Below are 12,785 nucleotides of genomic sequence, written 5' to 3' on the forward strand. Positions count from 1 at the left end.
CCCCCACCCCATGTCATAGTTAGCTGGGGCTTGCTCAGGCTTAGTGAGCATGGCTGTGTACCAGGCATGGGGTCAAGCACTGGCACTGATCATTAGCAACCTATTAATAAGTATAAATGGAAGTCAACGCTGCTGTCTTGGTCTCACAGGTGAGAAAGCAGGCTTAAGAGGGACCTCCCCTTCCCAGGCCTTGAACTCAGGTCTGTCCAACTCGGCACTCACAGTGTAGACCCCCGCTCGCTCCCGTTTCCCATCCTCAGCCGCCAGAGTAGTCCTTGCCCGCTCCCCCACTTTGGCCAGTGCGTTGGTGACACAGCAGTGACACCAGAGCTTGAGTTTACAAGAAGCCATGTGCTGGGGGTGGCAGGTGGTGGACCCTGGAGGTCAGGGGTGGAAAGGGATGCTCAGGCCAGACTTTGAGCCTTTGCAGGTGGCTCCATCCCTCTCGTCTGGCTGCCCTATCCCGTCTCTCCACCTCTGTCCTTTGTCAGCGCGATCCCTGGGCAGCACAAAGGCTATTGGCCTCTCCTCCAGGCCGAGTTGGCCCAAGCGGTCCAGGCCAGGAGGTGTCTGCACTGGTGCGGCCGCAGCAGGGGCGTGGGGGACGGGACACACAGAGGGCAGGTGGGCCATTGTGGCTTTACACCTGGGCTGTGACGATGAAGAGGGGATGGGAGTGAAAACCCTGGAGGAGACAAAGGACAGGGGCACGTCTGGGCAGAAGAAGCTGTGGATCTGAGACTGAGAGCCCACTTGAGGATCCAGGAGACTGCCAGGGTGATGCAGGGGGCGTGAACATCATACCCACCCTGACCTCAGGCAGCCTCCAGCTTGGCCTGTCCACGCACACCTGACCTGTCCTCTTTCTCTCCTGATCACTCGGGGCATCTGTGCTTTTCTGGATCAGAGGTGCCTTTATAACTAGAATGTTCCATTTTGATTTATGTTGCTTTTTTCCCCCATTGTCAATCACCAAGCCACTAATATGGTTCCCCACAACAAGAGGAAAGTAACAAGTGACTGCTGTGTGGAGTTAAGTCTTCTTCTGAATATTTTATTTGTAATAACTCCTTTAATCCTCAGAACAACCCTGCCAGGAAGGTTCGTGAATATCCCCATTTTGCAGAGGAAGAAACTGAGGTTAAGGACCTCACCCAAAGATCCACAGCAAAGAAGTGTTGAGCCATCATTCTGCCTCCAGTTTCTGATTCCAGAAGCCTCTCGCTTCCCCATGATTGGTGTTAAAATCATTTGTTCTTCATGGTGTGAAATTCTGCGAGGGTGTTTTTGGAAATCATTTGGGCAAATACACACACAAGAGCCGTGTGCTCATGAGGGGAGAAGGGAACTGACTTACGTGTTTTTCTCTCTCGTGTCTACGTGGGTGATTCATTGGCATGAATGTCACCCCTCTCCCAAGGCTGCACACGCATTCAGGCAGGACCTGTGTGGAATTCATTTTTATATTCACTATAGTCTCTAAGCCGAGCCTTAAACACAGTAGCCTTAAACACACACCTACTGTGTGCTCATAATTTCATATTTTCACAAAAACATGAAATCATTTCTAAAGTTGATGGATGCATTTGGTAACCAGTTCTCACTGAAGCTATTCATTTCTAAAAACAATGAAGAGGAGAACATTTAAATACGTGAATCATAAGCCAGGGTTACAGTTGAATCAGGCTTTGATGGTTTTCAAATTCCTTCCACGCAGCCGTCTCATCTCGCTTCCCTGCCAGCCCTGCTTAGGTGCAGGACATGTTGTTTTCCCAATTTAATTATGAGAAAACCGATGTCAGAGACGGAAGATCTGCCCAAGGTCACAAACGTTTGTTTGGGGTGGGGATGGGGATTATTTTTATTTCGCTTTTAAAATCAGAGCAGAGTTGAGAACCACCATCTCCTGGTTTCCTGTTTCATGAGCAATCAGGCCACAGACCTGCTGGGTTCTGAGCTGGGCCGCAGGGCCCGATGACAAGCACTAGGCTTGAGCAGCAGGTATTTCGGTTCCTGTCTTTTTGGTCAATAAGACCGTCTAGCACAGTACTCTGCACAATGCAGTCCCCGCCACACAGACCAGTCCAGGGTGAGACGAGAGCTCCTGACGGAATGCACATCAGCCACAGCTGTAAACGCAGTCTAGTTGGCCTGATGGGGTTTTTTTCCCCCCATTTTTACAGTTATTTGGAAATAATCTTAGGCTTACATCAGAGTTGAAAAGTGGTAGGAAGAGTTCCCACAGACCCTTCATGCAGCTTCCTCTAGTGTCAGCTTCTCACGTAATTATAATATAAGGGTTCAAACTGAGAAATTACCATAGGTACAATGTACGTGTGTACATACACAGTCCTGTCCAACTCTTTAGGACGCCATGGACCCTCTGCCCATGGGACAAGAATGTCCAGGCAAGAATACTGGAGTGGGTAGCTATTTCCTCCTCCAGGGATTCTTCCCGACCCAGGGATTGAACCCACATCTCCTGAGTCTCCTGCAGTACAGGCAGATTTTTTACCTGCTGAGCCATCAGGGAAGCCCACCATTGGTAAGGTGTGCTGAGTCACCCAGTCGTGTCTGACTCTTTGCGACCACATGGACTGCAGCCCGCCAGGCTCCTCTGTCCATGGGCATTCTCCAGGCAAGAATACTGGAGTGGATTGCCATGCCCTCCTCCAGGGGATCTTCCCGACCCAGTAAGTATTGGTATAATACTTACAATTAAATTCTGGCTCCATTGATTTCACCAGTTTTCCCACTTGCATCCTTTTCCTGGCCTGGGGTCTAATGGGGATCCCACGTGTCTGGTCCTCATACCCATTGAGTCGATGATGCCATCCAACCATCTCATCCTCTGTCGCCTCTGTCCTCTGTATCCTTTCTTTGTTCAACTCCTAATTTGCATCATGATCCTGCTTATCTTGCTCTACATATCTCGTTGCCCACATTGTCCCAGCGTCAGCCAGTCCAAGGTCTTTCGGGACTGACTCTGACCCTCCTATGGCTCCCCGCCTCTTTCCAGCATTTTCTTCCTTTCGGACCACAAAGTGGTGCAGGTGCATCTTGAATCTTCCCTGCCCGAGCCCTGGAATCAAACGCCTCTTCCTGGTTCCTCTGTCTGGAGAAGAATGTTTAAAAGCCAAGACCTGAGCAGCAACTGTGCTCATTGCTGTCTGTGACTTGTTTACGTCGGTGCTTCTCTCTTAAAGGAAGCAGTGTGTCTGTCCACGCGGTGAATGGGAATCAGCCAGCATCCTGTCTTGTTGTGAACCAGGGACACCAGCAACCCCGCCACGTGGAAACTTAAGAATCTGTCACCGTGTTCATGTGACCCATCTGGTGGCAATTTAGATTCTACTGAGTTCAAGTCAGGAGTCCGTGTGGCTCTTTCGCTCTCTGCCAGGCCTTGCGTCAGGTGCTGGGTTTACAGTGGTGGGAAAGTCCTGCTCCCGGGGAGTTTATAATAATATCTTCTGTTCAGTCTAGCAGACAGGACTTCTTTTTCGGTCACTGCAAATTAGGAGAACTCATTTCAGATTATTCAGCATTCTAAAGCCTTGCAAATTCAGCCTTGCGGGGGCGGTTCATTTTGATTTCAGATTCAGAGGCTGTTAGACTGTGAAGAGGCTGTTCCCCAGCCTAGGGCCTCCTGGCGCCATGAAGACCTTTGCCTACAACTTGGTTCTGATTTGTAGGCTCTGACTCCTTCAGGCCCCACGCGAGGAAGCCAGGGGTGTATTCTCTGACCTGAAAAGAACTCTGGAGCCTAACTGCTCCCTCTGAGCATCGTGGGAACCAGCATCTGCAGATGGGCGGACGTCTGCGGCCGAGGAGATGGAACTTGCTGCCGGAGTGGGGCTCCACCTCCAGGGCCCTCCCATGGGGCTGGGCCTCAGGGGTGGGCGGCCTCTTCCAGCAACTCTCACACCTCAAAGCACCCCTTCAGCAGAAGTGCATTATCAGAGATTGTGCAGCTTAACTTTAACCCACCGCCACGTGGAATTAGATCCGGGTTCAGGTTGAAGGAGATTGATGGACAGGAATGTGGGGTAGGTTACCAGGACCTGTCTTTCCCTACTCCCACTTCTTCTGTTTCCTGTCTGGCTTCACAGAATCTGGCATTATTCCAGAGCTTCCCGCACAGGCTGGTTCTTAATATTTCCTTGAACTTTGTGAGCCCAGATGGACCAAGAATCCCCAGCATAGCTCAGAAATGGGTCCTCACAAGGAGGATTCTGCTGGCCAGATGGCACAGTCCTTTCACACAAGTTGGGTGTCTGGAGGCATCTTTGGTCTCCTTTAGTTTGGAGAGATGAGGATGCTGAAGATTCATGCTGAGTCCTGGCCGCCCTTCCCGTTGGTCCCCTCTGGTACCAGGTGATCACGTGTCTTCTCTGTCGCTGGACTGATGCAAAGCATACACACGTTGGCCGGCTCGCTGCCTGTTCTTAGGAGGAGGGGACCCGCGGGCTTGTGGGCAGGCCAGTAACCATGCACTCGGGTTGGAAGCCTGAGCAAAGCAGGCTTTCCATGTCTGCCTTGGGAAGTATCATGGGACCCAGGCATCCAAGAGCATCTGCCAGAGGCGCCTGAGATGGGCAACTGGGCAGACACCCCTCAGCTCTGGAGCCGTCCCCCAGCCACACTCCCAGCCTCAAGCCTGGCAGATGACTGGGCCTGGGCATCTTAGTGCCCATCTCCATTTCTGTTTGGTGCTTTTCCCAGAAATTTTCTGTGTGTGTGTGTGTGTGTGTGTGTGAATACAGGAAATCCAGTTTAGAGAACAGCTTTGTGTGCTCCGTCCTGCATATATGCAGTGCTCTGCCCTTGAGAATTTTAAATGAGCTGACCTACATAGCCTATTTCAATTAAAAGTGACAGAAAGCCTAGCCTGGTGAGAGGTGCGGGGCAGGGAGGTAAAGATCCATCCCAGGCGGAAGGCAGAGCGACAGAGGGGACAGGAGGTTGTGGGTGGGACGCCCGGACTCCCCGACACCCTGGCAGGGCTGAGGTCCTCATGCACGTGGTTTCTTGGTGGCCCTGGCCATGGACCCCTCATCCTTGTGGGATTGGGGCTGTGGACCCCTCATCTTCGTGGGATTGGGGCTGGCTCCCCTCTCTCCTGGGGGAGGGTCAGACAGCACTGTTCCTGCATGTCTGCACTTGACGGAGGGCAGTGCTTACCCCCTCCAGCTGGGTCCTGGGTCAGGGAGACATGGGGAAAGATGCCGTTCGTGGCACAGGGCAGCCCTTCTGGCATTCTTACTTTCCACTTTCCCTACTGATTCTGCAGAAATTCCTAATTAGCTCAGTTGCTCTACCAGGATGACAAGCGCACATCTGGAGCTATGGAGGCAAGAGAACAGCTTTGCCTGCATCCGGCCAATTTTCTCCACTTCGTGCCAGCTCCTTGGCTGGGTGCCACACCAGCCTGACACTCGGGGGTGGGAGAATGGGGGGTGCCAGGGGCTGGAGCCACTCAGGGCTGATGGTTTCACCCAGAAAATCATGGGTTAGATATTTTTTAAGTTGCTGGCTTGTTTTGGAGCTGTGTTTTTTTTCTGGTGGGAGGGCGGGAGGTGGTGTGATCGTGGAGGTCTACCCGTGCTGTCTGTGCGATGCTCCTACACGATGACTGGGCTCACCTAAGGCTGCGACTGGCTAAAGCAGCGAACTCTTCAGATTTGGTCCCCGTGGCTCCTCGGGTGCTGGATACAGAGCGGGGCCGTGTCAGATGGGGGTGGGGAGGGGACAGGAATGGAGCGATGAACAGAGGACTATCTGTATCAGGTTGGAAGGAGGCGGTGGGTGCACAGTGGATGCGGAAGCTGCCCCGGGCTCCGCTCTGCAGGTCTGGCTCCCTCCCCCACTCTGCCGTCTATCCGCTCACTGGCCGTGGGCAGTGCTCACCACGGGACGGGCACTGTCCTCAACTCTTTACATGGATTTACTCCTTCGGGGCGCTTAGCACCCAGTGAGGTCAGCATTGCTGTCATCCCGTCTTACAGAGGAGAATTCAGAGGCAGTGAGAGGTTCGTAAATCTGCTTCTACAGCAAGGCTTCACACCTAGACATTTGGTCTGCTGAGCAGAGGTGCTCGCCAGCTGCCTGAGTCTGCTCCTACTCCAGCACCCTGGGCTTTCAGAGACAGAATATCTGTCCCTCTAGCCAGTGCCTCTCAAACCTGCCTTTGCATGTGGCTCACTGGGAACCTTGGCAAAATGTCCAGTCAGGTCCAGCGCTTGGGGGCGCGCCTAAGTCTCTCATTCCCAACAAGCTCCTGAGTGATGCCCGTCCCTGTGGCTGACCTGTGGTCCGCAAGTGGAGGAGTGAAGCCCTGGACCATCCTGTCTGGCATTCGCTGCCAGACTATACTTACGAGACTTCCCTGGTGGTCCAGTGGTTAAGACTTTGCCTTCCAATGCAGGGGTTGCAGGTTCAATCCCTGGTCCGGGAGCTAAGCTCTCACATGCCTTGTGGCTAAGGAACCAAAGCATAAAACAAAGGCAGTATCGTGACAAATCCAATAATGACTTTAAAGAGAGTCCACATTAAAAAACTTTAAAAAAAAAAAAAAAGCTTGTACTTAAGCAGCTGTGGTGGAAACCCCTGGCATTTAAATAGAGACATTTTCTTCAACAGGGCAACACCAACACAAACTTAACGAGTGATCTGTTGGAAAAGAAAAGGGTCGCAGTGTCAGAAGTAATCAAGTTTTATATAAAAGCTAATTCTCTTAAGATATTAATGGAAATTAGAGAGTATGTCCTCTTCCCATGTCTCAGCCAGGGGTCTTTCTGCTGTTCTTGGACTCAACCCAGCACTTCCAGGCTACTTTCAGCCCTCATTCTTCTAAGTCACCTTGATGCATGGTTCTCCCAGCCACACCCCGGCAGTGTACCAGGGATCAGACACTCAGTCAGACTCCATCACAAAAGCAGGGTCTCCATGGCAACCATATCCTGGGCTTCACAAGTGCACCCAGAAGCCTGAGCCGAGCTGATCCTTGAGGTGACCCAGGTTGTTCCTCTGGGGAGATGGGGGGACATGGCACCCTGCCCCCACTGGGCCGTGGGATCTTCACCCCTGCACAAGGGGGCTTCCCCTAGCTCTGAAGATTCCAGATGCTCGGAACCTGCCCCACTCCCTGTAATCTTGCCGTTGGCCTCCAGGTGTTTCCAAAATGTCCAGTCCCACGACGATGCTGCAGTGCTTGGCGATACTCGTGTTCTTCTGGTTTGAGTTTTGGTGGCTCACCACCTCTGAGTCTTGCTGTGTTTATTTGTCAATATTTTGGTTTATCTGCTTACTGGTGGTGTGGGGCCTATGGCAGATCCAGTAGGGAGGGGGTGGCAGATGGGACTCCCCCACACACATGGCGACCGTGAGGGGAATCTTGATCCCTGTGTGTAGAGCCAGTGAAAGCATGGCTTTTTGGATTGGGGGTTTAGCTTGTAAGTTAAGGCCCAAAGCTGCTTTCTGTCACTTGGAACTGTGTCCCCCCTCCTGCCTGTTCCCACACCTCCATCATTTAGGGAATGATGGTGTGGGTCCACTGTGTCCTTCTCATTTGGATGCTGTCATTCGAGAAGCACTCTGTCCTCCCTCCAGCTGAGACCCAGGAGGTGACCTAATGTCTGAAGGGGCTGAGACCAAAGAAACCAAGATGGCCCCGTGGACCCACTGGTTCCAGTGGTCACTATTGGGTCGAGAGGAGGCAGTGGACTCAGTAGCACTAGGTTGTCCACAGGATTCCCTGGAAGGCTTCTCTCAGGTACGGACACACTTCACGGATAGTGCCCAGCGGTCACTGGGTGACCACTTTGGAGACATTTCCGACTGGGAAGGAGAGGTGGGCCTCCCTGCCTCCTATGGAGTCTCATTTTCAATGATGCTGCTTTGCCACAATGTGAGCTGGGGAAGACGTGGCTGCAGACTGTGATTTCAGCCTCCCTCGCCTCGCTCTTCATTTATGTCTAAGCTTCAGGAAGCCAGTGTGCCCAGCGCTACTGCTCTAACACTCAGCGAACCTACAGAACGTCTCCAGCAGAACCTTAGTGAACATGTTTGCTGTCAGCCTGTGTTAAGACCTTCATTCTGCCCTCCCACGCTCTGCTCTGAAACACTGGCCCCAGATGACGTTCAGGAGAATAAAAGTGACGTGGCTGGTTTTAATATCGAAAACCCAACGTTAATAAATGCAGTTTGGATGGCTGCTCCAGTCCACGAGTCATTTTATGATTTTTTTTTTGTTTTTAGAAGACAGATGATGCTGCTGCCTCCAGAGGGTCTTTGTTCAGTCCTCAGCCTTGAAGCCAACAGAATCAGGTTTGGGATCAAGGCTCCTGCAGGTGACCCTGGGGAACTCTGATGTAAGAGGAGCATTTCCTCCCCAGGACTCCCGACATGTGCAGTGAGCATGATGAGCGTGGAAACCAAGCCGTAGCTCCTGGAGTGATGACCCAGGGTGGCTCTGGGGCCCTGAGCAGCTTTGGGGGCAGAATGTCTCGTTTGTGGCCTCTCGGCTTCTACTGTGTCTCTGGGCAAGTGGGGAACCCCTGGACCTCAGTTTCCTGGCCTGTCAGTGCAGATGCTTGTCCCAAGGTTGGTAAGAGACCAGCATGAAATGGAACACCCGCCCCCCACCCCGCCCCCTGACCACCAGCGTTCATCACATCTACAAGTCATGGCTGCTTCTAGTCGTGTTGCAGCGTCTGGGCGAGGTCCGCGGGCCAAGAGCAGGCAGCCAAGCTGGATAGGACGGAGACCCTGCGGTATGGACAGGACAGCTTAGAACCCTCTGCGGGAACTGCCTTTGGAGTGCCCGGCTTGGGTCCATCAGCCGGAGACCCCTGCCTGCAGTGGGGAACTGACTCCCAGGAGATGCTGCACACATGTTTCCCACACCTGTTCACCCAGAAGGGCTGTGGCGGGGAGAGGCCACAGCTGGGTGTGGGATGCAGGGATCCACTGGGCAGAGGTCCCACACGGCCCTCGGGGGGCAACTGCTGTATTCCGGAGGTCCCAGAAGTCACATTCATCCCAAGGTTGCTCTCACCTCCTTGGGGTTTTAGCTCCTTCCTGGGCAACCCTGTTTCTAACTGCTGGGGTACCCCACCATCTGTTTTTGATCGTCCCTCTCCTCTCCTGCCAGCCACCCTCTCTGCCCCCTACACGCCCACCTCATTTCCCATCTTAGCAGAGGTGCCTGGGTAGGTTTGCAGGAAGCCTGGTTCTCTCTCAGGGGCTGTGTCCACTGCTGGCTGAGCTCAGCCCTGTGCCCCATCTGTTCCTTGGCTACAGCCGCTGAACATCTGTGTGATGGTGGGGGCGGGAAGCCTGATGGTGTCCGGATGGGGGCCAGGGAGGACCCGGCCACGTGCTGACCTCTCCTAGCAGGAGACACCCACCAGAGAGGCCTCAGGAAAGTGAAAAATGAGATCACGTTACAATTGAAATGTTCTGAAAAGTGATCTGTGAAGAATTGGACACCCTTCTTTCAAACGGCTCGATTACTCCCAGGAATAGTGTCCATCCACAGTGAGCACTAAATTGCTGGGTCGGCTGGGAAATGCTGCTGCTGCTGCAGAATCAATGCTAATTGAATCATTAGGGCATCATCACCCAAGAGGCCAGCAGCCCAGGATGCTACGTCCCGGCCCTGCTGGGTCTGGTCCTCAAAGGAGCAACAAGCCTGCCTGCCCCCCGACGGCACCTCTCTGGAGTCAGGTAGGCAGTGTGGAAATTTCCTTCCACTGAAAAATAAGACTTTTTGAAATCCATGCTACTGAAGAACCTTGACAAGCAAGAAGTCAGAGGAGAATTTGCACTGCGTTTTGCAAATCTTCGGGTGGGTTCCGTCCTATGTGAGGATGTAGCTGGAGCTTCACTGAAACAGCCAGCATCCATCAGAAGCTCTTGGTCTGAGTAGGGAACATGAGGCAGGACCTGTGACAGGGGCTGCAGGCTGGACACCAAGGTCTGGCTGCAGCTGGCTGGGTGACTCCCCCGGGCGCACGGCATTTGTAAGTTTCCAGTGGCTTCATCTCACACTAGCAAGCCTGACTGCCCAGGGCAGGACTGAGGGGTTCCCACATACCACATGGTTCTCCTGTGTCTCCCTTGCCTGTCAAGCCTGAGCCACACCCATGCATGCACACCCATGCACGCACACACATACCCATGCGTGAACACACAGAGACACGCGACTCCTCCCACTCAGTCCGCAGCTCTGCTCTGCGCCAGCCCCAGCCTCTGCTCCACGTCATTTCTCTGCAGGACCTCCTCCTTGTCCCCCACGTCCACCTCCCCTCTCCAAGCCGTGTGCTCCCCCGGCCCCTCTCCCGTGGGCTGCCACCTGCACTGTTCTGCACTGGACCCCCCTCTGCGTGTCACCCCCTTGGCTCTGGTGGCCAGCCCATTGGCAGGTACCCAGTGGAGACTTATGGCAAAGGTTAGCCTGTGTGGCCCTCGCTGCCCCACCTGGCCCATGTGTGTCCCTTCTTCCCACCCCAGCTTTCACCCACTGCCCCTGCCCTTGGCCCTTCCAGCTTGGCTGTGATTGTCTGGGGGCTGGTGAGCAAAGCAGGTACAGAGTGTTTGGCCAGAAAAGAACCCGCGAGTACACCATTAATGGGTTGTACTTATGGGCAGAAATCCCACAAACATCCCTCTTCTCTGTGGGCCCCTTGGCCCCCGTCCAGGGGAAGAAGGCTGTCATCACGCCTCCGTCGTACATGGAAACACTCAGGCCTGCTGCCTCACGTGCCCAGCCATCTCTTCTGTCTTCTCCATCAGTGGGACGGAGAGAATCACCACGAGGGGACTTGGGCTATGCTGTGTGTTTCCCTCTTTTTCCAAACACAGAGTCCCCGCTACCTGGGATGTCTTGTTGTCAGGGTGACCCTTTGAAAAAGCTGAACGATAGTGGGAATGTCCGAGCGTGCAGGTATGTGCCGTACATGTGTGCACCCTGGCATATGTGCATGCTTGTGCGTGCACGTCTGCGTGTGTGTGCAGACCTGCATGGGGCACGCGGGTGTGCGCACACACAAGCCAGTGAGCGTGCGGGCAGGAGGGAGCTGGAGCGGGGGGAGATATGTATGTGATCAATCACACAATGTGAGAAGCCTGGAAAAACAGGTCAGAGGAGCGGCAGGGCCGCCGTCTGTGCTGTAATTCTGAAGTTGGTCCAACGTCTGAGAAGATTAATGAGTGGGGTTTTGAGCTGCTCTGTGCTTTCAGGGGCGGAGAAGAGCCAGGCGGCTCGTTTTTAACCCCACCTTCCTCCACCCTCCCTGCTCAACAGCCCTGCAGGGGAACCACCGACTCGGCCATTTGTCTGTCTGCCCTTGCTCAGAAAAGTGGATCCGGGCTCTGGGCTAACGGGTGGACACGTTACAAGGCTTCATTGTGGTCCCTCCCTACCTGCTGCGTGTGCCATGAGAGTGGGGACATTGCAACTTATTTTATCCCTCCTGGGTCACAGTGGTTCTAGATAAAATGTTACTGGACAGCTGAGTTTGCAAAGTATTTCACCTGCTTCTCAGCCGTCAGCACCTCCATCTCCTCTCTGCCCGAGGGGATGTCACCAAGCCCAGTCTCCTGTCCCTGGAATCCCTTTTCTCACTCGAGATCCTGGCCCCACATGCAGCCTCATCCTTGAGGCCAGCTTCTCCCAGTCCTGTAGCTGCCCTCCACCCCTGCCGCACACCTCTCCTTCCGGTGGCTCTGCACCCCACCAGGCATGTCCCCAGCCCCATGTGGCTCTTGCTAGAGAGCCTCCTGGGCATCTCTTTGTCCTCAGGTCGGAGGCTGTAAACTCACATGCCTTGGGAGCCGGTGAGAAAGGTGCCCAGATGAGGCCAGAGCAGGAGGGGGTTCACGTTCCCCCAGCGATGCAGGAAAAGTGGTCACAGCTGTGGGCGTGTGGCCTCTGAGCTGGAGAAGAAACAGGGCCAGGGTCAGTGCAGACTCAGGAGCACGTGTCCCCTGAAGGTACTGCACCCGTAGCTTGTGACACAAGGGGCATCCACCCAGCGTTACAAGCCTTTTCGGTTTTTTAATACAGGAAATCTGGGTTTTAGGTGAAACCTACTGCTTCTTGAGTATGGCTTAAAGTTTTTTTTAAACTATGGCAGCCCACTCCCTTCCTGGCTGCAGGCAGTGTCCTCGGCACAGTGTGGGGTGACAAGGTAGCCTCGTGCGGATGCAGGACCATGCGTAGCCCAGCACCCCACACAGACCAGGGGCCCTGACGCCACATCTGGAGTGCTCAGCACTTCCTCCCGAGCCGTGCTCACAAGGGCACCGCGTGGCGGGCTTGCCAGGCAGGATGCTGAGTCCCTCTCGGCGGTCAGTGGGAGTCACTCCATGCAGGCATGCCTTTATAACAGGCCCTGGAGGAGACTTTCAGCTCGAGATTTTATGAAGACAGTAAAAAGAGGCAGCAAACGACAAGATCTACGTAACGGAGAGAGAGCAGTTTTCCATTTACTTAAACTTAAGGCCCAAACTGTCTGGGACTGTGACTCTGAGTCCCAGTGAAGCCCCAGAGCCGCTGGGCCAGGGAGCAGCCCCAGCAAGGAGAGGGGTGGTCAGTGCAGAGCTGAAGGGAGGGCCCAGCCCTGACCCGCTGGCTGCTCTCTGCTGGTATCCCTGTTCCTGTTTTGGAGCTGGGCCACCTCCCTTTCATCTGGGCCTTTGCTCCCAGATGCTTCTTGCATGGGACCTCACTGCCCAGGCCGATTTGCACAAGTTGGGGGGGAGGGTGTGCCCTTTGCCCATCA

The 12,785-nt window shown here is 54.1% G+C and overlaps 1 protein-coding gene across 11 annotated transcripts in view; it reads left to right on the plus strand.

Moving 5' to 3' along the window:
- Window positions 1-12,785, plus strand: part of CACNA1C (calcium voltage-gated channel subunit alpha1 C) — a 391,277-nt gene that overhangs the window by 111,882 nt on the left and 266,610 nt on the right. The window lies entirely within an intron of this gene.

This window comes from Capra hircus, chromosome 5 (genome assembly GCF_001704415.2).
Source record: "Capra hircus breed San Clemente chromosome 5, ASM170441v1, whole genome shotgun sequence".
NCBI lineage: Eukaryota > Metazoa > Chordata > Mammalia > Artiodactyla > Bovidae > Capra > Capra hircus.